At 44.0% G+C, this 25414-nt stretch overlaps 1 protein-coding gene and 1 long non-coding RNA gene across 5 annotated transcripts in view; one reads left to right on the top strand and one right to left on the bottom strand.

Annotated features, from left to right (window-relative positions):
• Nucleotides 1-25414, bottom strand: part of SLIT3 (slit guidance ligand 3) — a 593416-nt gene that overhangs the window by 312892 nt on the left and 255110 nt on the right. The window lies entirely within an intron of this gene.
• LOC125934438 (uncharacterized) lies at nt 1949-24694 on the top strand. 3 transcript variants are annotated; one of them, XR_007461394.1, is made up of 4 exons: nt 1962-2221; nt 2568-2697; nt 13937-14089; nt 24338-24694. It is a non-coding gene; the product is annotated as an uncharacterized LOC125934438 (long non-coding RNA). The 3 variants fall into 3 exon arrangements; XR_007461393.1 differs by lacking the exon at nt 2568-2697 and having other exon boundaries at nt 1981-2221; XR_007461392.1 differs by lacking the exons at nt 2568-2697; nt 13937-14089 and having other exon boundaries at nt 1949-2221.

Genomic DNA, 25414 nt, shown 5'->3' with positions numbered 1-25414 from the left:
CATTCCAGACATGACAGCACTCCATTCAGTTCCAAAATGCCTCTCACAGGCTTCTGTGAAGCATGAAGTTTCAGAGGTGTCCGATTCCAGATGATCTCTCTCTGGTTTGCAGAAGGGCCAGAGCTAGAAAATGGTTTTACTTGGTGAGGTGTCCATAGTGAAGTCTCTGTCATCTGTGGGTTCCAGGATGACAAGACTTGTAACAGGTCTAGCTACTAATCCTTTGGGCTCATCATATTCCAGGTCAGGTGACAACTGCCTACAAATAAGATGGCTTGATTCCCCTGGGACTCAGCAAGGATGGTGTGGATGGGGATTTCTGGGGAAGAAAGTTGAGCAGAGCAGGAGGCCTGACTTCGGGATGCTTTGCAGAGCCTGAGAGCAGCGGGAGGAATGCTCTGTCCAGCAGCTCAAGACAGCTGCTGCCTGGGGGGAGGGGCCACTCTGTCAGAGCGCAGGGTTTTACACATCCTAAAATCTTTACTTATGGATGTCAGGTCAAAGGGAAGGGAAAAAAACTCAACCAGACTTGAAAAGTTACCTGGTTCTGCTGTCGGCAAATGGGCCGCAGCTGTTTTTGCCATTAGAAAAGCTGGTGCTTTTTTTTTTTTTTTTTTTTTTTTAAGTATGTTGTAGGAAATAAAGAATATGATCCTGGGGAAGCCCCATGTATACCACTGCCCACTTTGATTAAAATTTCATTTTTCACTCTATACAGAGGATTTCAATGGCAGGAAAATGTTTTTCTTTGCTTTGCTTTTTTTTTCTTTAAGTGCTAGAAGACAAGAACCAGTTTTATTGCCATTTTTTATTCTTTATACTTTGATATGTTATACATATTATTTATTGCCCACTAAATAGTTAATGCCAACAATGATAACTCCTCCTTATTGGTGGAAGTCACTTCTGGGGTGTGAGAAAGGGCATCTTACAGATTGGGGAATGAGACACGGGTTCTGACGATCACCACAGTATTCATTACCAACGACTATTTTGTAACATTTCCAAAGCACAATGACATGAAGCTCTGCAGACCTGTGATGACTGTATCTGAGAATTTCTTTCAAACATCTCATCCACTGGCTTGGAGCAAGTCCTCTAAGGAGCCAGCTCCAAGGAGCTGGGGCCATTCTCGTGCCAGCATCAGGACTCCTGGTCCATGTATCTGGCAGGAGTGATGCACTCAGAGTATGGTGCCTGTTCTGACCAGTCCGGTTCACCTGATCCGATGAAAGGTCAGCAGGTCTAAGCTCTGCGCCAGGATTCCAAGGATTCCAAGTTCCCTTCCTCCGCCCCAGGCCAGTGACTTGTAAACGTGGAGGCTCTGCTAAGCACTGGGATTTTATTAAGGGCCTTGTTAAAATTTACTAGAGTCAAATAAAGAAAAGATCCAGCCTTGGAAATCATTCTCCATCCATGTCTCTCCTTCTCCCTGCTTCCCACCCCCACCCCTGATCCTACTTATTCATCCATTAAGCAACTAACTACTGAGTGAATCCGGGAAAGTTACCCGTATCACATAGCTTTAGAAATCACCTCAGAAAACGCCTTTAGGAAGGTAGGGTCACCTCTTTCCATTTGTCTTACTCTGGCAGGTCTGGCGCCTAAGCCAACAGGCAGTGAAACACTATGGTGAAGGATAGAGAGATACAGACTCTTAAATCAGGCCTGAGTTAAATCCTGGCCATTGAATCCGACTGGGATGACTTTGGGCAAGTTACTTAACCTCTGGGAGTCTCACTTTCTGCATCTATAAAATGAGACGAGTACTATGACCTACTGTGTCAAATATTGAGACGGTTAAGGAAAGTAATGCATGTCCACTGCCTACCCCAGTGTTGAGCACACAGCAGGTGCCAAAAATGTGAGCTATCAACAGGGGTCCCGTCCTCCCCCACCCCCCCCCCCCCGCAAGGCTGCATTGCTCTATCTTGTGTTTAAGAGAATTTTTGCCAGCTACATGGGGAACTAAGGAGAGGAAAAGCCATGTTCATGCTGCTGGATTCACAACTTGTCCCATCCTTCTGTGATGTCATAATTCGAGCAGCAGCCCACAAATCTGAACACTAACCAGCCCTGTAACTGGTCCCCACCTCCCACACACTTTTCATCACCCACTTGCACACAACATCTGGGGACTCTATTTCCACCCTACTATCCTGTGAGCTCACTGCCCAGATTCCGTGTCCAGCGATACTCAGAGAGCCGGTATCCTCAGGAGGTAAGCATACCAGGGCCTCCAGGATCCAAGGCAGGAAGCCCTCTTCCAGGAGAAACTGAAATTTTGCAAAATGGGATACAGGCAGGGGCATCTCTTTAAAACTGAAATCCCTGTGCTCTGGGGGACCTGAACACAGGTTTCATTTTTCAAAGGGCCAACATGTCGCCAAGATTGGGTTACTCTGTGTTCAGCGGCTGCTTGACCCCTCCCTAAGCCCATACTGAGGCAAAGACCCACCTAGAATTGAACCCGGGCTATACAGGCAGTTCAGGGCAGTCAGGGCCTGAAGCAGTTCCTGGGTTGATGGACATTTTTTGAGCAAGACTGACTCCTTCTACTCATTCAGGTCTCTGCCCAAGTGTCCACCCCTCAGAGAGTCCTCGCCAGACCTCCAAATATAAAGTCCCATGCATCCTGTCTCCTCTGCACGTTTTCCTTTTCTATGACTTCATGCCACTTATTCCAAAGCATCTCACGTATGTATTTGCTTACCTGCGCTTGCCTGCTGCCCCTAGACTGTCAGATCCCTGGGAAGAGAAGCTCTACCTGTCTTGTTCATGCTACGGGCCCAGCATGTGCTAGTTTTTGCACTGAGGAGATAAGGGAAAAGAACAAAAGACTTATAAGATGCCACACAAAAATCTAGACTCCTGCTTGCCATTGGGGCTTAGAGTACAGAGAATGTTCTTTTTAGAAAGGAAGGAAGGACAGTAATGTTCTTTTACTTTTGATGTTCTAAAGATTTACCACACACACACGAACTGACTATAGTCTCTGACATCGTACACAAGGCCTGAGAAACTCAAGGTCGTTTTCTCTGGAAGTATGGCTGGCCATTATATATTACACATGGTCTCTCTCTCATACTCTCTCTTGCTGTATCTAGTGAATTTGCTGAGCCCAAATTGCTGAGGGCCTGGATATCTAAGGACATGGAGTGGTAAGTCAGTATAAATTTGGTGAGAGCCAAGAAATCTGAAGTATTGGTGGGGGCGGGAGGCTGGGGAGATGGGGTCTGGAAGAGAAAGAACAGGAACAGTCGCGGCTTTGCGAAGTCTAAAACAGGTCAACAAAAAGGGGCAGGTCGAGACTCATGTCAAGCTAGCTTCCCTCACGTAGCCACAAATGCTTCCCTTTGCTTCTCTGAGCTGGCAACAGCTTTCTCTGTACATGGGGCTGCAGGGAAGGATGGGGAACAGGGCAGAGAAGGGGAAGCCTTGTTCACAGGAGGATTAAGAAGCAACCTCACAAGGCTGCAATGACTTTGTAGGCTACAGAACAAAACTGCCAAAAGGGCAAAAAGTAAAACCTAGTTATTGAGGGGGGCCGCACATCCATGCAAAAATAAACTGCACACCACCTAACCAAATGAGAACAAAGCAACACCCTTGACAGATAGATTTGGCCCAGTGCAGATTTTCTATATATTACGAAAGAATAAAACAGGAGCAGCTCTGGCCACCCTCCTTGTCATGGCAACTACCACTACCTGCCCCTTCTTAGCAGCTGTTCTTATGAGCAGGATGGAATGCTCCTGCTATAAGGGCAGGTTCAGGGCATGTTTCCTGGTGACCCAGAATCCAGTGGGAGAACTCCTGCAGGTGTGCATTTAAAGGCTGTGGGTACATCTGCAAAAGAATGCTGGAATTCTGAGTTTCAGGAGCCAGTGAGCAATGGGGTCCCAGAAGCCAGAGTCTGGCAATATGCATGTTCACACACACACACACACACACACACACACACACACACAGGCAAGAATGGTTTCTGCTAGGATTGTCCAAAAGTGATACATAATCCATAGCTGTGTAACTTTGTGTAATAACCTGTCTAGAGCCTTCAAACCTTTTTGATAAAATTAAGAAATTGGAATAGGTACCCTCTAAGGATTTTTCAGTTTAAAAATTTTAGACTTCTATGCAAACATTACTTTCTATGCTCTTTTGTTTTTCTCTCCCCTGCTCTTTCTGTTTCATCTTCTGCCTTTCTTCTTTTCTTCCTCTTGGCCAAGTGCCCTTCATTTGCCTCACAGGGGCCAGTGACCCCCAGCAGCCAACCAGGAAAGCCAGCAAATCAGCAACTGTTTTCACAAGGTTTGGAGTAGCTGATGTCCCATGGTTATGGTTCAACTATCCAGCTCCTAGGCTCTAAGACAAATCCCCAAGTCTCTTGTTAAGCATTAAATAAGACATACCAGCCAGTCAGCAAAAGAGAGTCTCCTGACTGAGTCCTGGTGGTATGGAACAATAAATACAGTCACTGCACCAAGGAGCTTAGTCTAATACAGAAACAGGTGTGCCCAAATGGCAACATTTCTGCTGCAGAAATCAAGACAGGCTCATGGGGGAAATCTAGCAACTAAGGCATCATGCTGACTGTGGGAGAAGTGACTTTTGGGGATCCAGAAAGCCTTCCTAGGAGAGGGCATGATAATGTTCAAAGTTAGCAAAACATAATATCCTCATTCTTCATTAAGTGCATCTACTTCTATAAATTGAGAAATCACATCATTTGGGATGGACCCATCCATTAAACATACATAGTATGTGTAGTTATCATTTGTTGAGTGCTATCTGCTATGAACTGCACTAAACTCCTCATACACACCTCATTCAGTCCATAATAAAACAGGAGATTGATGTCAGCACAGTGTTAAGAGCATGTTGCTAGTCACACAGATTCTGGCTTTCTCTATACCTCCATTTTTTCATCTGTGAAATGGGACAAAGAATAGTATATACCACATAGGGTTAGTATGATTTTTCAATTAAATATTATATAAAGCACTTAATACAATGTTAAGAATGTAGTAAATGCTCCATAAACATTACTTATTGTTGATGGAATCATTTTTCCATATATACCTACTAATGTCTAGAGAGCGTAAGTGAGCTCTCTGAGGTCACATGGCTTGCATGTCACCACACTCTGTCATCCCTTGTGATGTAAACTATCATTGCTTGATGGCAACTTCTTTAAATTTTCCAGTAAACTCTGCACCTTCTGGAACTAGACCTGCAATCTACCTTTAAAAGTCATTGTGGATCTGCAGGTCAATTAATCTTGCCTTGGAAAAGTCATGCAAATATATGGCATATACAGTAGGGCCTTAATTAGAGTTAGAGGTGCCTGTAGTCTTTACCTTGAGGTCAGTAGATCAGGTGCTTCATGATCATCTGTGATTCCTCTTTGCCCACCCCTCCCCCCCATTCCAGACTCTTCTGGAACATTCCCTTTTGTTCTTCCCTAATGACCCAGCTCACCCCAGGCACTGGGGGTCCCCAACACAGAAAAGTCAAGGAGTGAGCCAAGAAGAGCTATGGCATGAAATGGGGCTGGAAAGGCATAGACCCAGCAATGCTGGAGGCTCTCACAAAAAGCTTTTAAGGAAAGGAAAGCAGCTACCTTGGGGGGCGTTCATAACACTTATGCCAGTCCTCGCTTGCAGCATGGTGGAAAGGGCGGGCCAAACTACATATCATCTGCAGCCAGCTCCTCAGAGTCCACTGAATGCTTCCCATAAGCCTCTATATGGCAACGGGGCCAAATTTCCTGGTTGACCTCAAAGGCATGTACTACAGCAGTAACTAGGAAGCATGGAAGAAGTGGCATAGATAATTGGTCCTAGGAGGCAGTCCTAGAAGAATTTTGTCTATAAGGAAAAGAAGAAAGTAAGAGAAAGAAAAGCCTAAGGAATGCCTTAGTGTCTTCAAGCAGCTCCCAAGTTTTATTTCGTTTATTTGCTTATATGGGGAGAAGTCAGAGAAACAATCTGGAGCCAATGAGGATCAAAGAAAGGAAAAAGGGCTTAAGCTGGAGAAAAATTCCAGTCGGACAAAACAAAGCTCTTTTTGAATGCAAGGCTGATAAGATTGCTAGGTTTCACTGTTGAGTGAGGTTATGGTTCTAAATCTCCAAAAAGCAATTCAAAAGCAAACAAACAAACCAAAACTCCCCAAACCCTCCCTCTCCTCCCCAGTCCTTTATGTCTCCCACTTACACCATTTGTCCCAGTATTACCAGCATCATTTATACCATCTGTATTAGAATTACCTGGAAAACTTATATAAATACAAGTTCTCAGGCCTCACCTCAGTCACTATTGAGTCAGAATCTCTGGGAGATGGGTGCACCATAAACCACAATTTGACAAGCTCCCAAGGTGATTCCTATTTACATGGAAATCAGGGAGTGAACCAAGGCAAGGTGCCTTCCACCTTGAATTTTCTGAGTGTATGCATTTTATCAAAGTCATCAGAGGGCTGCTACAAAGGGCACTAAAATAAAAATGAAAGGTGCCTTTCCCAGGGAGATGGGGTTGCTCAGTGCTAGAGTACCACCCTGACCCCAGGGCACAGCCAAGCTGATGAGCTGAAGATACAGGTTCAGTCGGTAACCCTTGATTACAGACAGACAGCTGACAGGGGGCTGCCAGGCCTCGTCCTGGAGGGATGGGGTGGGAAACGTCACTTAAGGGCAAATTCCTGTGCCTAGAAATCAGATCTGAGTGCAGCACTCCCATCCTCTACTAGAGAAAGAAACCTTACAGTGATTTATCTTTCTCCCTCTTCTTATCTCTGAGTTAGGCGCTGAACTGTGCAAACACACATATTGATTTGCTCTTCGCTCCTGGGCGCAGGGCAGTCTTCTTGCCAAGGGACTGAAAACATCTCCACCCATTCTGAGGTGTGTGACTGCTGATCCAGGGGAAAGGGGAGGGCTCGAAGGCACTTATGTTTCTTTTTTTTATGTGTTTGTTTGTTTTGTTTTTTTGGCCTACACAGTGTTTTTGTTTTGTTTTTAACTTGTCTTTTTTTTTTCTTTTTAAGTATAATTAACATACAGTATTATAGAAGGCAGTTTTCTTTTTCCTTCTATTGCAACTACATCTTTGCAACATGAACACACAGGCTGGCATAAGGGACTCCTTTTCCTGGGCACTCTTGTGGTGACTTCCTCAAGGTTGCAGAGAGCGAATTTTTGCCTCTCTCTGCTGGGTGTCCACTGGCACCCAGCCTTGATGCCTAGCCTCTGCTGATTCTCCCAGGCCGATTTGCCTCCTCCTACTCTGGGCTGCTGGGTGATAGGAGGGGAAGTGCTGGCCAGGGTTGTTTCACAGAACTTTGAGCTGCATCATGGAGAGGGAAAGGGAAGGGATACTGTGTTAAGAATCAGAATCACCCAACTGTGTCAACTCATTCCCTACGACTGTGACTCTCTCACCAGTGCAAACACTGGTGCTTCTCAGATCTGGGAGCCGCCATTTTTCAGAGGAGGGGATGCAAGTGGTGGACTGCCTAAATGAAACAACATTGCCTGCCAGTCACAGTCTCATTGGAAGTCTTGATTCTATTCCTTGCTTCACAACCAATTGTGGGTTGTGGCATATGCAATTTGTCGCTAATTACTGTCCCAAGCTAATTCAGTTAAAAAAATTAAACTAGAAAGACCTGTAGGATCACTCCCACTCCCATACATTCCTATAGCTTCCTTGAAGGAAAAGGGGATTAGGTTTATCTAGATTAGTGAATTTGTCTATGCCTTGCATCTTATTTCCTATGTACTCAGAAGGCCCATAGTTATGTCATAACTGTTACATCCATGAGAATCAGAAAAACTAATGGCTTAGCAGTTTTCAGCAAATTGTGATCACCTACCACCTCTACCGTTTGCTTAAAACAAGCTGGAGAGCATGCCAAAAATGCAGATTCCTGGGCCCTGTCCCAAAATACTGAGGGTGGAATCCTGAAATCTACATTTTAAATAAATGTTCTTTTCATACCTATCATGCCTTTCCTTCGAAGCATAGCTGAAAATATTCCACTTTTATAAAGGACTAATTAAATAAGTCCCCCGACACCTCCTATAGCCTCATAATCCATTTGCTTTTGCTGCCTCCAGCGTCCACAGAAAATACACATACTTTTTTTCAGTTCTTTGTAAATAGTCTAAAATATTCCTGTTCTGTGTTTTGTTTAGGAATACACATGTTCCCTGGTCCAGAAAAGAGACTGGCAGGCTATAGTCCTTAGGCCAAATCTGGCCCACTGCCTATTTGTGTAATAAAGTTTTATTGGAACACAGTCATGCCATTTTGTTCACATATTGTCTATGGCTACTTTTATACTGCAATGCAGAAGTGGACAGTATGGCCTGTAAAGCTGAAAATATTTCCTATTTGGCTTTTTGCATATAAAGGATTCTATGGCTTAGAAGGGTGGAAGAGAATGGTTAGTTGTTGGACAAATCCATTTCTTTGTCTTCCTGGCACGTATCTAGACTACATTTCCTAGCCTCCTTTGCAGTTAGGCCTGATCATGTAACTGAGTTCTGGCCAAGGAAATGAGGAAAGGAATTGAGACTGGCCTGGACTGTTAAATCTCCCTGACTTGATCCTCCTAGCTGCAGACAAGCCTAGCCTTGAACCTAGGTGTCATCCTATTGGAGGTTCCAGAGATTCATGAAGGAGTTTGGGTCTCTCTTAGTCATTACTTGGGACCAAGCCACTCATGCATGGAAAACGCATTTTGGGCTTTATGTAAGAGAAATAAATCTCAATCAATTTGGGTCATTATACATTATATTGAATTCACTTGCTAGAGCAGCCCAATTAATTCAATTTAAACACAGAGTTCTCTCCATAGGTAAAAGAATTAAGGAGGGAGGTCCTTTGCATTTTCAAATGCAGGATGGGAAATAATGGGTTGCTACCTGTTTACAGGGAAAGAGAAGGTTAGAGAAGACAGGGCAGTGGTTGTGGGAACTGTTTGGCCTGAGGGCTAGCGTCACATCCTGTAATGCCAGCATAATGAGTTTGTTCTCCCCATTGATGACAGGTAGAAGCCCTGTCATTCACAGTGCTAGAGGAAGAGACTGGTCCCTTTCTCCAAGAAATAAGTACCTTCAGGGGAGATGGAAAAGTCTAGCATCCAGGTTAATATCTTGTAGAAAGCCACAAAGTGCAGGGGAAAGAGTTCTGATAAGGTGTGGCAGACTTGGCTTTCAGATCTTTCCTGAAAGAATTAGCTGTGTACCTTAAGGTAAGTCACCACCCCTTTGAAGGCATGACTTCCTCATCAAAACAAGTCTACATCTTTAAAATGTCAGAACCATACTGGATTTCAAATATAAGCTAGCTCAGTGGTTTCCAAAGCAAGTTCCAAGAATCCCTGTGATCCTTCAGAGGTCTCTCAGTATCTTCTATAAGGTTTAAGGGATAGGCAATGGGTAGATTCTGGGCTTCCCACTGACTGAACCAGTATGGCATGGCTTTTTATTTATTTATGGGGGGATAGTATTTTAAAGCGATAACTGATATGTTCCACACCACACCCACCAATACCCATACACTTTCTTGTACCCAAGCACACAGGATATATTCTACCTTTGCCTTAGGGATGGATTGTCCTATACAACATAGAGAACAAAGAAATTAACTCGTGGCTTTTAAGTTTGAAAAATCTAGACCTGTGCTGTGCAACAGGACAGCCACTAGCCACATGTGGTTATGTGAATTTACGTCAATTAAAATTAAACGTTCAGTTCATTGGTCATACCAGTCACATGTAGCTGTGGCTACCATAATGAACATTTCCATCATAATAGAGAATTCGGTTGGACAGTGCTGATCTAAGCACTAAGTACTTGGGGTATACTGGATTAGTCAGAATTAGTAAATTCTCTGATGCAAAGATTTCTCCAGTTGGGAAAAATATTGAAAAGGATTGTGAAGGGAGTTGAGACACAGATGGGCACATGGTAGAGACCCCTTTCTTAACCTTTCTCTGCCAAGCAGCAGGACTGGACGTGGATGGGATGAAGAATGATAGAAGCTGAGGTCTGAGGAGACCAACTGTGCCAGGTGGAGCCAAGTGAGGGGACAAAGCCTCTCAGAATTACCTTTGCTCTGTCCTGGTGCGGGGGCATTAGAGAAGAATGGATTCATGGTGGCAATTAGCAGTCTTGAAGGGGAGACAGTCTTTGAGAGTTTCCCAGAGCTTCTGAGGGGCAAGGAAGTAGAAGAATAATTTCCTGTGCTGGGCAGAATTGCAGGGAAGAAGGAAGGTGGATGTAAAGAGGGGGTTGTCTTATTGGGTGCCCAGGTAGACAGACTTAAATGCTCTGAACTAGATGCCCATCACCTCCTTCTTTATGTGGGCACCATTTAAACACCCAGGAGCATGGACACAGCCCCAGCAGTGTGTGAGGTTTAGCTTTTGTGGAAAGTGGGAATGAGTGAGAAATTGTTATATAAACTGATGTTTGCAGACTGCGTTTATATACACTATGTATTTCTTATATTTTCCTTGTACAAACACAATCCTGCCACTGAAAATAATGAAAGGTTGATCAGTTCTACGAGTCAGAGATTAATGTTTCTTGCAGCTAAGGGTATCCTATTGGACAAAATGTGTCTGGGGTAACAGGAAGATGCAGGAAGTGGTTTCAGACCTGTCACTGTTTTAGATGAAACATAGGGTGTGTAAAGGAGACAAAATTCTCTGGCACATGCCCTAACTCCCCTCCTGAAGGGAACAAGAGCCATGACAAGTAAACAATAGAGTATGTGCTCTGTGCTTAAACACAAAAACTCACCAAGAGGAAACACACCCCATCCAAGCTTAAAGCTCTGCCTTGCTCCACAAGAAAATGAGCAAACGATGAACAGGTAGTAAGCAAAAATGTGCTTCTTAGTGAAAGCACTGTAGCGTTTGTACTTCTAGAGACGCCCAGTCTAAAATGATGTTCCCTGGGTGCCTGAGTGGCTCAGTCAGTTGGTGTCCGACTTTGGCTCAGGTCATGATCTCACGGTTCTTGAGTTTGAGCCCTGTGTCGGGCTCTGTGCTGACAGCTTGGAGCCTGGAGCCTGCTTCAGATTCTGTGTCTCCCTCTCGCCCTCTGTGCCCCTCCCCCACTCACACTCTGTGTGTGTGTGTGTGTGTGTGTGTGTGTGTGTGTGTGTGTGTCTCAGTAATAAAAAAAATTTAAAAACATTTTTTAAATGATATTCTCTGGCTATATGAAGGGGCCCATGAAAATGAAAGCTCTGACTTCCATTATCTGAGCATACTCTCTGTGAGTTCCTGAAAACTTCCTAATCAATTTATTTATTGTCATACCAGCCACATTTTTATCACTCTGGATGGCCATCTTATGGTGAGGAGTTGCATGAGTGTCCAGATACACACAGGCATATAATGCAAGCACACCAAAGAAGGTCCTGAGAACCAAAGAAGGCTTTAGTGTGAGTTCTTCCATGAGGTCCACATGTTGGCATCTACAGCAGTGAGTCTCTTGGCAGAGATGGACTTGGGGTTTCATTTCCTCCATTATTATAAGAAAATGGTTTGTTCTTTGTAAAAAAAAAAAAGGTGTTATATTAGGGTTCTATTAAAAACTGGAGGCAGTGGAATTTTCATTTAAAGAAGAATGATTATGGGGCACCTGGGTGGCTCAGTCGGTTAAGTGTCCCACTTCAGCTCAGGTCATGATCTTGCAGTCTGTGAGTTTGAGCCCTGTGTCAGGCTCTGACAGCTCAGTACCTGGAGCCTACTTTGGATTCTGTGTTTCCTTCTCTCTTTACCCCTCCCACATTCATGCTCTGTCTCTCTCTCTCTCAAAAATAAAACATTAAAAACACTTTTTAAAAAGAAGAATGACTATAAGACTAAAGGTTTTCACAGGTCCTTAGTATTCTTTAGGGACAGCTCTAGACCTCTGGGTTGGAGGCCATTGGCAGTGACAAGAAGCTATGGTAAATTCTCCAAAGCCTTCTAGGAAACTAGGGGGCTTCTAAGCTCACTGGGAGATCTCCTCTCTCTCTCTGTCTCCTCCTCCTCATTCCTACCTTCTGTTCTCTTTCCATCCTACTCCTAGCTACCTTCTCCCACGGATGTCTCCTAGAATCTTCATCCTGCCTCCTGTGCCCCAAACTCTTGGGCTCCCCCACCATATTAAAAGCCTTCTCTGCAAGGTGCTAGCAGAGATAGAAAAGTTGGGTGAGTGTGTCAGTGTGTGTGTAAGGGAGCCAGAGGTTGTGTTTTCACCTGTGCTTCACCCATCTCCTCAGACAGAGGGGAGCAGATATACAAGGGGCAGGTGCATTTTCTGAAAGGGACCAAGGACTGAATACAGGGAAAGGGAAAGAACTGTTTTTTCTCCCCAGTGGAAACATTTATATCCTGAATTTGGAGAATTAGATTCTGCCAGAAGGTCACATTGGGTGCGTCCTGAGCTATGGGCCTCATGAGTGCTATTTTATTTATCCTCAAAACCAGCTGGGACATAGGCATAATTATTCTTCTTTTATGAATAACCAACGGGAGGATCAGAAAGGTGAAGAACATGACCAATCATCCAGCTGGTAAGCCTCTGAGCCAGGAACTTAATCCGGAAAGCAACACTAAGGTCTAGCAACTGGGAAACTCCAGGACGGCCAGTCCACCCAGGGAGGAAGAGGAGAGCCATTGAAGGGGCTATGATAACAGCTTGTGCTTAATAAGCACTTATCTCATGTGTCTTATCTCGTGAGCAGCAAGACTGGGATTTGGCTGAGATCCTAGAGTTTGAGAACTACATTGCCCCAGTGTGAGCTGTGGGCAGACACATATTCTCTAACTTCAGGAGGCAAACCTTCCCAGTACGGAGAGGAACCTGTCTATCACAAACCTCTCCCTGGGCAGTGGGAGCAGATAGGCTTTTCCTGCCAGAAGTTGCCAGAAGGGCTGCAAGGCTTTAAGGTTGACTAAGCCATAATCCTACTCTAGATCATGCTGCTGCTTCCGTTTCCTGAGCAACAGCACGGAACTGGGAGAACATACGTGCTATTAGATTTGGACAGGGAGGCGAGCAGCAGTGTTTGTCACTGGGAACGGAGTGTGACACAAACAGCCTGGGCTCCGTGCCTTGCCCAAGCTGTCACACGCACCCCATCCTCCAGAAGCAAACTGATAGCAACCCAGAATACACCACCCCCTACTTGTCTTTAAAGAAGAGTAGCAGAGGAATGGGGGCAGAGAAGAGACAAAATGAGAACACACAAACCCAAGACATAGGGGCAGCTTCAAAAAATTCCTACCTAGGCATATAGAGTTCTCACAGGGCCATGGGATCAGAGGCCAACTGCGACTCCTGAAGTCTCCAGACACATCCAAGTCTCACTGAATTAGAAGATAATCAGTAAACTCAATTCTTCTCATTAGGATATGGCTCTTCATTACTGTGGCTGGTGCTTTTGCAGAGAAGAGGTCTGAATGGAAGTGTGAGTCAGGGCAAAAAGTGCTGCAAGTTTCAGAATGCAATCCATCCTTTTACTGAGCCCAAGTCAGAGAAGGATGTGAAGAAGGCACTTTTCCAGACACAGTTTTGAAATCAGTCAGAAAGTTAAGAGAATTTCAAAAATTATCTTGGATCCATCTGGAATCTTAAAGAAACTATCACTCACAGAAGAACAGGAGTGAATTCAGATAGTTCCAGCCCCGTAATGGAAGCAGCAACTTGGGCTCCTAAGTGCCTGGATCATTCTGGAAGGTCATACTTACTGCATGTCTCCTCCAAGCACTTCTGCCCTGTGGTGGATTCTGTAGATGTGATGTACCAGAGACCAAACCACATGGGTCCAGAAAAAAGTAGAGAGACTCAAATTTCCCTGGAACAGATGGTAAATTCTTCACTTTTTTCTTCTCTTTGATTTTGTTTTCTCATGAGTTTCTTCTGCAGGCTGCACTATGGGGAATCCAGGAATACCTGCTAGAGACCAGGCATGCAGGAAACCTGGACATTTCTGTGGCAAAGAACCCAAGAGATGCTGACACCAACTTTCTTCTTGACAGAGAGGGAAGCACACAGCTCTGGGGGCCTTCTAGAGTCACGGTATGCAAATAATTCAACAAATGGCTTAACAGCAATGCTGTCAGAAAAAGAATTTCCAATTCTATCACCATGGTGACAGCTCATCAAAGAAAAAAAACCTAAATCTAAAAACTGCCTTCTTTGGCTGATGAAAAATAATAAATAGGGCTCCCAGGCTTGTACCTTATATTAACTCTCATTGCCACCCTGAATTCTCCCCCAGCTCCACCCTCATACCTGGCCAGGTCTTCATACAGTTACAGCCACCTGATTCCCCATGATGCTCTTGAGCCCAGGAACTTAAAAGACGAGTGGTTCATTCCCCAAACTCCCAAACCTCCAGCCTGCCTCCTCTTCCCATGCTCTTCCTGGCATTTATTAACCCCTGACCCCGGGTTTATTGGCTGTCCATTGCAATTTCACAGACAGGGTATTTCTGGAAGTGGCTACAAGCCCCAGGTTGCGTCTACTCCAGGGATGGAGCATTCACAGGAGAGAAGGCTAGTATGTCCGGAGGGACTGAGTCAGAAATGGCACTTGTGACTTCCTTCTGTTCTAAGGGCTATGCCACAGCCAAATTTTTATATTAAAAACTGGATCGTATAAGTCTCCAAGGCATCCTGAAACAGACAGCATATATATTTTGCCATTTCGAGAACTGTGATCCAAGCAACTGCTGAGGGAGTGACGTTTTCAAGAAGTGGGGCCAAGAGCAGTGATGGAAATACAGAAGCAGCAAGCTGTAGGTGTAGGGAGGCTTGCTGCATCTTGTAGGGACAAGCAAATACTAGGAAGCACCCAGTTGATTGACTGCAGATTACTGCATTCTTACCTGGCCACACATTGGAACACTGCAAGATTATGACATACAAACAACTAAAGATCTAGGCTTATTGATGTGGAGAGATGTCCACAATATGTTGTTAGCAAAAAATCATGCTACAAAACAACGTATATAGTGTAATCCTATTTAAAATTTTTTTAAAAAAGTTTATTTATTATTGAGAGACAGAGGGACACAGAGTGTGAGCAGGGGAGGGGTACAGAGAGGGGGAGACACAGAATCTGAAGCAGGCTCCAGGCTCTGAGCTGTCAGCACAGAGCCCGACGTGGGGCTCGAACTCACAAACTGTGAGATCATGACCTGAGCCGAAGTCGGTCGCCTAACCAACTGAGCCACCCAGGCACCCCTAGTGTAATCCTATTTAAGGTATGTTTTTATGTGCCTATACACATAAAAGAGTAGAAGGCTGTATAGCAAAATGTTAATCACTGTTACCTCTTGTGGTTTCTCCTTTTTATCTTTCTAAAATTTTGGTGCCTAAAGCAATATTTTATGTGGTGATTTTATATTAATATTATATCAAAAAATCCATAAAACTCTAAAGTAGCGTTAAGAGTGACTTTTCGGGGTGCCTGGGTGGCTCAGTCGGTTAAACACCCAACTTTGGCTCAGGTCATGATCTCGCAGTTCCTGAGTTTAAGCCCTGCATCAGGCTCTGTGCTGACAGCTCAGATCCTGAAGCCTGCTTCAGATTTGGTGTCTCCTCTCTCTGCCCCTCCCCAGCTCACACTCTATCTCTGTCTGTCTCAAAAATAAATAAACATTAAAAAAAGTGACTTTTCAAGGATAAAAGATAGGGATCAGGTCTCTACTCTACCAGGAACTCTGGTGGGAAGTAAATTAAAGGAACCACATGGTCGCTGCCCTCACAGGGCTTGAAGTCTAAACAAGGTGATACATGAAATAATCACTAGGTCCCAGATCTTCAGGAGTAAATGAGCAAAACATTCAATGATGGTGGATCATGTTCTCACATGTAGATAGACACAGGTGGTTAAGTGGACAAGATTATCTAGATTCCCATCCCAGATGGATGTGACATTGATCAAGTCGTTTATCTGCATGGAGACCTAGTTTTCCCATCTAAAAGTGGGGTAACAGCAGAAGACCCACCTCAGAAGACTGCTGTGCTGTTTAGATGAGGTAAAGACAGAACACAGTGCCGACAGGGACATTCAGGAAATACCAACTATTACCATTACTATTCATTACCATTCTCACCAAGGGCTCTGTGAAAGCAGGTATGGGCACAGCACAGACACAAGGAAGACAGCCCTTTGGCATAATATCACCTGATGCTGACAGTCCTCTACCTTCTGGGAAAGATCCTTCCTTTAGCTTAAGTGCTTGAAGAAGTTTTAAACAAAATGGCACTCATTTTCCCAGGAACAGGGAAGCCTGGCCCACGCCTCCCTGGCACAGTGCAGTATTCATTGTAGTGCTTAATCTGTTGGTGACTTAATCTGTTGATGAAGCCAATCAATGGCTCCCTCCATCCCCAAGCAAATGAATTGCTCCCCTCCAATCGAAAGGCACCTTTAATCTGATTCCTTTTCACTCAACTCTCTACCATGACCCACGTGTCATTTCATTCCTTCTTTCCCCTCCTGCAAGTAATCAGCCTGGTCCAATTTGCTTGTATAAACAGGAGGCCTAGGTGGGGGGATGTCACTTGGCTATGGCAGTTCTGCTTTTTATACATCCCCCTGCCTTGTTTCCTGAGACCTTTCAATAGAGCCAGACTTGGAGGAGAGTTATATTAAACAGTTTGACTCCAAACCCAAACAGCCCCTGAAGCATTAGTGGTTCAAAGATCTCCTGGTGCATTTATGAAAAGCCATTGATCTGGGAAGAGGTGTTAGTGGACTTGAAATGCACTAAGAAAACTCCTTTGCTGGCAGGAGGCAGAGTGGTTTTCATTAAGGATCTGCCCTTTATCTTGTCACATCACTGACCTGCCCAAGCCGAGATGGGTATTTCCCCTTGCCTTGAGAGGAGGCTGCCTCTGGTTAGAAGTCGTGATAAGAAAGCATTCATTTTTAAGACAGACACAAAGGACAGAAGTGACTTGCTTTGCGAGTGTGAACCCCAAATCTCCTTTATATTCTAACTTTCGTGATCACTTCTGATGCATAAAAGCCTTGAGAACACCATGTGTCATTCCCCGATGTTTGGTTCTCTGGACTAGGAAAATTGGGGGCAAGATGCAAATCCTTGGACTTCAGAGCTTCAGGAACTTGAAATACCACCTAGTACAGGGTCCCTTCTTAACCCGGAGGACCATTTATCAGTCTCAGGACAATGTAAATTGCCTTAAATCTCCCTTCTGCTGCGTACTAGTAGGTGACCTGAGATGCATTCCTTCCTGTTGCTGCCATGATTTTCTCATCTAGAAACTGGGCCTGATGCCCTCACAGGGTTGTTGCGAGGATTAAATATGGTAATACATGTAAAGTGCTTTGCACAGTGTCTGGCATAAAGTTGACACTTGATAAATGCCAGCTATTATTATTGCTTGCTATTACTATACTATTATTTATGCAGCTTAAAAATTGTAAGCAACACTTTGCATGTCATGCATATGTGCATTTTCCCGGAATAGGTCTATACACTTAATTTTCATTTTCTCCTAAAGGGGAAGGACCACTAATCTAGCTAGACTTTCTCCTTTAATTGATGAGTAAAATCATGCCCAGAGGTTTAGAGTGTTCTTTCCAGACAGATGCAAAGCCAGAACCAGAACCCCCAAATCTGTTAATTCACTGTCCAGTGCTTTGCAAAGTTCTGAAGGCATTAGCGAAGGGAGCCCAAACCTTACCCAGTGGTGCACAGAAGAAGTGATCTATGAATAAATGTGGAACAGGACTGAACACATATTGGCAAGGTTAAGGCAGAGGGGATGTTCAGGGGTCTGGAGGTGTGATGGCTGTGGAGATGCCAAAAAACTCTTGACAACAGTAATCCACAGGAGAGGCAGTGGGCAAACCAGAGTGAAGGGGGGAGCAGGTGGAGGCCACCAGCCAGAACTTTCTCCAGTTACAGACTTTTATGCATTTCCCATGCATAAAAAAGCACATTTATCCTACAGGATTTACAACATGCAAGATAATATGCATATTTGACTTAGGAAATAAATAGTTTTCGAGTTCTGAATGATTGTACCTCCATTTCCCAGGAAATGCAGCCCCAGGATTTTGAGGTTTGCATTGTTCTTCCTTTGACCAGGTTCTTCAAAATGCTTTCGTTTTCCCTAGTTCAGTGGTTCTTAAGTGTGTCTTTAGACCACCACCATCAGTATTCCCAGGAAACTTGTGGGAAATGCAAGTTTGGGGGACCTCCTTAGAACAACTGAAGCAGAAAGTCTGGGAGTAGGTCCCAGGAATGTGCTTCAAAAGGGTCTCCAGGTGGCTCTGAAGCACACTCAACTCTGAGAACCACTTATTTAGGCCATCGGTGTGGCAGAGAAACATAACAAGGAAAGAGGGCTTTAAAAAATCTTCCAGAAATTTGAGACCCTGGAATACACTTTTTTTTTTTTTTTTTTTTTTTTGGTATGGAATAAACTGAAACTAGATTAGTAACCTAGTTCCTCTTGTATTTTGCAAACAAGAGATCTTGGAGGGAAGTGGAAAATAAATTTCAAGGCCTTTCATCTCAGTTACCATGACATGTTCATTTAGCATTGTGTGGGGAGGAAGGGAGAGAGGGAAGGAGGGGCAGCGGTTAGGCTTGTAGAGGAGAATACACAATTCCAATGGAATCCACTGTAATTTAGGGGCAATTAGCGTCTGCACATTCTCTATCCATGAGGCTCCATTAATCCAGTTAATCCTTATCTTCCAATCAAAAACAAACATCCTTGAGTGTGCTTGGGATCCTTTTAACACATTCTGCCCACCTGGATGCTGTCCTCTGCCTTGTAATCCAGAGCTTTTAGGAGCCACTTCAGCTTCTGGGAAGGGGGGACGACTCACCATCTTGGCTGGGTCCTGCCAGCTCCTTGGAAATAAGTCCTCTCCCAGGCTGCTCCCTCGCCCGAAGCACACGTTCTCTGGCTAGACCTGGCCTCTCCCTGTCATTACGCAAGTCGCTCTTGGTACTCCCTTGCTATTCTGGGCAGCCTTCCCTGACAACTTCTTGACTTCTCCTTGCCTAAGCAATGCAAGAGCTTGGATAATACTAATGCCTTGCATTGCTAAGACGCTCTGCTGTTTCCAGCGGCCTTTCTTATTTGCTTCACGGGATCCTCCAAACTACTGTAATACCATTACCCCTCTCCGCTTTCCCACCCACTTTGGCCCCCTGCAATTTACAGATGGGGGTCATAGAAGCTTCCAGGGGTTACATAACCTATCAAATTCCCACAGATAGCAACTGGATGACAAGGTAGGTTCAAACTCAGGTCTCCTGATTCGCAGGCGAAGACCTTCCTGCTATAGAACACTGTTTCTTTCTGACTACCCACCTAAACCCATAACATTAATGAATAATGCATTTGTGCTTTCACTGTGTTTATGTCTTTGGGATGCCTTTGTATCTGTGAAAATAAGTGTGTCTTCATTTAAAAGCCTTTATAGAGAAGACATCATATCTGTGTAACTCAGGCTCAAATAATAATATAAAGTGCTTCTACCTATTCAAAATATTTTCATTTTCTCTTATTTTGTCTACAAAACAATCCAACAAGTAGGATAAGCAGTATTATATCTATTATAATGGTAAGGAAACTAAAAGTTGGCCAATAAAAGCAACTTCCTGGCTCAGCAATAGAAAGTGGTATCATTGGGAACAAAATACAGACTTTTAACATCTGGTGCTGTATTTATCTACTAGATGCATGGTTTTAAAATTGTGTTCTGAAAACTGCAGGGTTCTTATATGCCACCTTGGGAACTCCTAGGGGAGCCATGGAAGGGTGGGGCTGGCAGCGCTCTGGGTCTCCTACCCTGGGTTTAACTAGAATGTTCTCTCCCTTAAAAAGCAGCTTGGAAGCTGCTGGCAAGTTGTCATTTCCTATATGGAGTACCCAGCTAGTAGTACTTGTCAGGTATAGACAGTGGCTTCAGGATAGTACAGTTGCAGGCGGCCCTGATCAGCCCTGAGGATCTTATAAACACTTCTGACCTCCCAGCTTGCTGTCAGTATGGGAGGTGAAAACTGTGCCCTGTCCTCAGAGGGGGTAAGCTACCCCACAGCCTTTTCATATTCTGTTCATCAATTCAACAAAATTTGTTAGGCAACTACCATGTACTAAGTTCCGTGCTAGAGTATGGAACTAGAATAATAGAAAACCAGTATGGAGATGACTGATGCCCTGCCCTCATGCAGCTTCACACCAATAAATAATTCCAAATCATAATAAGGAATAGGAAGGAAAGATCTGCCTGCTGTACGAAAGAGTAAGGGTGGGGGAGGGGGTCTCATCCACTTAGGAGGTCAGAGAATTCCACTTTGTGGAGACAATACTGAAGCGAGGCTTTCTCGGCAGGGTAGAGAGGGAGAGGGAGACCATTTCTGCTGCACAAAACAAAATATTGTCTAGATATGAAGCAACAAGAGTGTGGCCTGTTTGAGGGATATCAAGGACATGAGCTGGCCCAGAGTGCCAGGAGATGGGAGACGGGTCAGGTGGTGCAGGGCTTAGAATTTATGCAAAGCAAAATGGATAGCTATTGCAGATATTTAAGTAAGGAGTGTTATGATGGATTGACATGTTTCCAAAGATGATTTTGGCTACTGTCTGGAAAAAAAAAATAGGGTTGGTCAAGGGTATAAAGCGAAGAGACTTTTAGGAGCCTCATTAGGGTGGTTTTGTATATATGTGACTTAACTGGCCCAATTAATTTCTAATACTGGAAGTAACACTGGATGCTCTTGAGAGTGGAGCCAGTTATCAGAAAGGAAATCCACGGTCACACAGAGATGCCCTTGGGAGATTTTATAATTTAACGTGGAAGGGAGAGAGCAGGCAACATGGACAAGACTTTAGAAGAACAAGAGTGGTAAAAATGAGAAGTTCTACCTTAGATTTGGATGACAAGGTCCCAGCCCTGCACTATTACATCTTATTTGTAATGTGAGACAGGCCATTTAACCAAGCCCTTAGGCCTCATTTTCCTCAGCTGTGATGAGGGTCCAATAGCCCAACCACAGCAAGTTATCAGGCAATCCGATTACATAATGTAAGTGCAAGTACTTTGTAAATGGTAAGGCATTCTTAAAATACAGGATGCCATTATCATTAACCATGTCAGTATATACACAGTAATTATAATTATAGTTCTGAGTAAATATGGAATAACATTTTTATCTCCAATTGCATCCCCAAAGTAAGTTACTAGCCACCAAGGAATTTGTGTTCTTAGATGGGTTCAGAGTTTCATTATATTCCACCATAAATCTACCTTTAATTTTTCAAATGATAAAGTTGTACAATTACTCAATTTTATTCTTTAGAATTTTCATATTTTCTCAAAATTATGACTATAGCCATACTTGCTTCATACTATATCTCCCAAACCTTAGTCATTTATGTTTTAAAGTCATACTTTTAAACCATAAATGCATAAAGATACTTGGTATTTTATTTAAATTGAATTTATATATATTCCCTTCCACTTTTAGCTTTAATGAATTTAAATCTCAAGAATATCACTTGTGAAATATTGATTCCTAATTCACATTAAAATAGTTGGAAGGCTATCAACATACAAATAATCTGAACTATCAGGATCTCACATAACATCAGCAGTAAACACTATACTTGGGAAATAATAGCTTGTACCATTCATATTTCAGGGACTTTTTTTCAGTATCAAAATTAATAGGGCCTTTTGCTAGCCTAGGGGTTCTTAACGTTAGAATCACCTGGAGAGTTTTTAAAACTCTTGATGCCCAGCTGGACCCCAGATCAAGTAAACAAAAATCTTCAGGCATGGGACCCTCAGTATACTACCAAGTTCCCTGGGATGATTCTCATTAGGGCCCAGGTTGAGAACTGACCTAGATTCTTGGGTGCCTTCCAGGGCTGCCTGGGCCTCCTAGGACTGTCCAGATATTGAGGACAGACATGGGGAAAATCTGGCAGCAGTGGAGTCAATCACTGTTTTTGTCTCATTCAGAAGGGACTAACCATCTGGATAAAAACAGTAGCAGTGCTACTACTAATAGGCAATATTCACTGAAAGCTAAGTTTACATCAGTTACTCCTCCAAGTAGTTTATGAGAATTACTTCATTAGTATTCATAGGAATGCTGCAAAGGGGGCACCATAATAATCTGCTTCTGAGATGAGGGATCTGAAGCCCAGAGTGGTGTAGGGACTTGGCCAAGGTCACACAGTAGAAGTGACAGAGCTGGAATGGAGGACCCTTGAAAGCAAGCCCAAGTCTCCATCCTTTATTCATGGCTTGCTACTTAAAACAGACATCTTAGGGCCTGGAATCCTGTTCTATGAACCAGAATCTCCTATCTCTGTGCCTTCTTTAAAAAGTTACTTGTTTGTTTATTTTGAGAGAGACAGAAAGAGAATGCAAGCGGGAGAAAGGCACAGGGAGAGGGGGACAGAGGACCTGAAGCAGACTCTGCTGACAGCAGAGAGCCTGATGTGGGGCTCCAACTCATGAACCGTGTGATCATGACCTGAGCTGAAGTCCAACGCTTAACTGACTGAGCCACCCAGGTGCCCCTCTGTACCTTTTTATTAGACTCCTTTCCCTATCCCTAATTTGGCAGATGAGTACATTATATTGGCATGCAAATAAAGGCCTGTAGAAGCTGCAGTATTTCCCAGGTCCTATAACCAACTCCACGTGTGGTCTTGGGAGAGTCCCCTAACTTCTCTTGGATGCGCTTTTTCTCATTTGAGTTGCAACAATGAACTCTGCCTCACAGCCATTAACGTTGGAAGAGGAGGCATCCAAAGTGTTGGGTCCCCACTGCTCCTTGCCCTGGAGAAAGCTGCATGGGGAGGGAAGGATGGTTTCCAGCAGCCCAGAAGTCACTTTTCTCCTTTGTAGGATCCAGTTTCCCCCAACAGACTTCAGTCTGAATAAACAAAACTAGATTAACACACCTAGGGGATCTTTGAGTCCAGTCTGAGTTTTTAGCATCCAGCTACAGGGAGGTGAGAAGAGTCTGTTGTTTTCTAAAAGAGAGATGAAGAAACCACCCTCCAATTATGCAGCAGATTCTGCCTCACAGTTGAATAAAGGGCATGAAATCGGATGTTTTCAAGCTCAAAATAAAGCAGTGGAAAATCCACCTCCCTTCTCCCTCCATAAAGAACATCTAACACATTGCGTTTAATTTCCGAATAGGGCAATGTTCTTTTTAAGGGAAATGTTAAGCAGGGATTAAAGACACGATGGGCTGTGTAACTCTATCCTCAGCCCTTTCATTGTTAATAGTATTTTTTTTGGCGGCGTCTGTGCAGAGATGTGGGAAAAACCAAAGTCTTATGTAAATGAGAAGTGACACACTGATAAACCAAGCGCCAGACCTGAGGTCTTAATTACACAGGAGTCTAGATGTCAGAGTGAATGCAGCTTATTGACGTTCAGAGATTTCACTCAGTATTAAGTTGGACGACCTTCTTCCGGGAGCAGAAAGCAAAGCGCAGGTTTCTCATTACTCAGGGCCACGTTCGCAAATGGCAAAGGGCTACGTTCATGCCTGGGCACTTTTCTGGATAGAATACGTCCCTGAACTCTGACACCCCCACTTGCTTGCAGTGGCACAAGCAAAGCAAGGTGTTTGCAGGTGTTTCCAGCTGTGGAGTAAACTGCTGGTAATTGACAATGGTTCTTAAAAGCAAAGGTCTCCAATGGCGTCCCCCACACACACACACAATAGCCTACCCTCCCCCCATTTGGCATCATTTGTGGCATCTGACACACTGTCAGAGGCATGATTTCAACAGCTAATACTCCTGTGAGGTATATGAAAGCATTAGTAGCTACTTTTTAAGGCTGGGAAGCCTGCAAGGTCAATAATTAACAAGCATTTGTGTTACTGAACAGGACACTTGGGGGACATAGCTCACACAAGGCGTTGCTGGTGGACTGGAGTCAAGGGAGGTTTATATCTCCTGGCTGGGGGCTCTTTTCATTAGCTTGACATTGTGGCCATTATCCTAGGGGGTACAGGCTGTGTTTTTAAAAGGGGCTTGGGCAGAACCTAACAGTTCTCAGTGGGTGTTAGGGTCTTTGCCTTGGAACAGAAAAACAATACATCCTTTCCTTCCACCCGTACTAATTAAAGTGTCAGGATGGAGCCCCAACACTGATTTGACACATGACATGACGTCCCTTGTAATCTGACGTGTCTTAGGCTAACATCAAAGCGCCGTCAAGGAAAATGAAGCGGGATACTTAGAGTGTGCCCGTTGTAGGCTGACATATAACTCCATCCAGCTTCATTCACAGGCCCTCGCTCACCAGGAGATTAACCCGTCAGGCTGTCGAGTGAGAAGGGACGGAGCAGACCCTGACAGGAGGCCCGCAATGCAGGGGAAATCAAAACAAATCCACCTGCTCAGGGAAGACTTTTTCGACACCTCGTCCCCCTACGGACATCTGTGGCAAGTGTTATCCCGACCACTGGTGTGGCACTGGATCATTTATGACTGCCTCATGACATTGTTTTTCACTGTTGTCTTTGTATTGTTGTTTGAGGACTTTGTGTAATGGTCTCTTCTCACTCCACAAATAAACTGCAGCACCTGGCAGGCGGGGAGCAGCTTGAGCACGTGTCTGTTCTAGCAAACTCCTCTGGTGACTCCACGAAGGGCTGGCTGGTTTTCTTTTTGTTTTAGTTTTCAATCTGGCATGCACCAGTACTTTTGGAGAATATGATCAAAATGAAGGATCACAAGGACGAACACGGGTATGGATGTCTTAGCAGTGTCAAAGTATGATGTGTCTAAATGTTTACTCTCAATTTCCTTCTCTGTCCCAGACGAGTAACATACAGTTCGTCAACCGGCACCAATCTGCATGCTACACTTTGAGTAGCACCATGGCAAAACATTGGGGTGCCTGGAACAACGTGGAACCTAAGATATCTCCTCAATATGTACCTGTTGATTGAAGATATATGTGCTGTACATATAATATATATATATATATATATATATATATATACACACACACACACACACACATTATGTCTATATGTGATGCATTCACATCAAACATAGCTGTAGGCGCATACATTCAATTAAATTATGTTTTATACCATACATGTAATTAGAAGATAGGGTTGCAAAACGGACACCTATACCTAGGAGGAATGGTGCAAACTAGCTAGCAAGTTAGCACCAAGAACCACTCGATCAAAAGGCACGCAAGGAAAGGGAATAATGACTGAGCTATGTCTACCCAGAACTGTGTGCCATGCTTGAATTCTCCCAAGTTCTCGGTGGGTCATCCTCATATTTTACCCAAGGGGCAGTGATGCTCACTGAAGGTAAGTCATTCACCAAGGTCACACATCTATTTAGG

The sequence above is a fragment of the Panthera uncia genome (assembly GCF_023721935.1).
Source record: "Panthera uncia isolate 11264 chromosome A1 unlocalized genomic scaffold, Puncia_PCG_1.0 HiC_scaffold_17, whole genome shotgun sequence".
In the NCBI taxonomy this organism is placed as follows: Eukaryota; Metazoa; Chordata; class Mammalia; order Carnivora; family Felidae; genus Panthera; species Panthera uncia.
The sequence above is the reverse complement of the archived record's forward strand: the minus strand, read 5'-3'. Positions and strand labels throughout refer to the sequence as shown.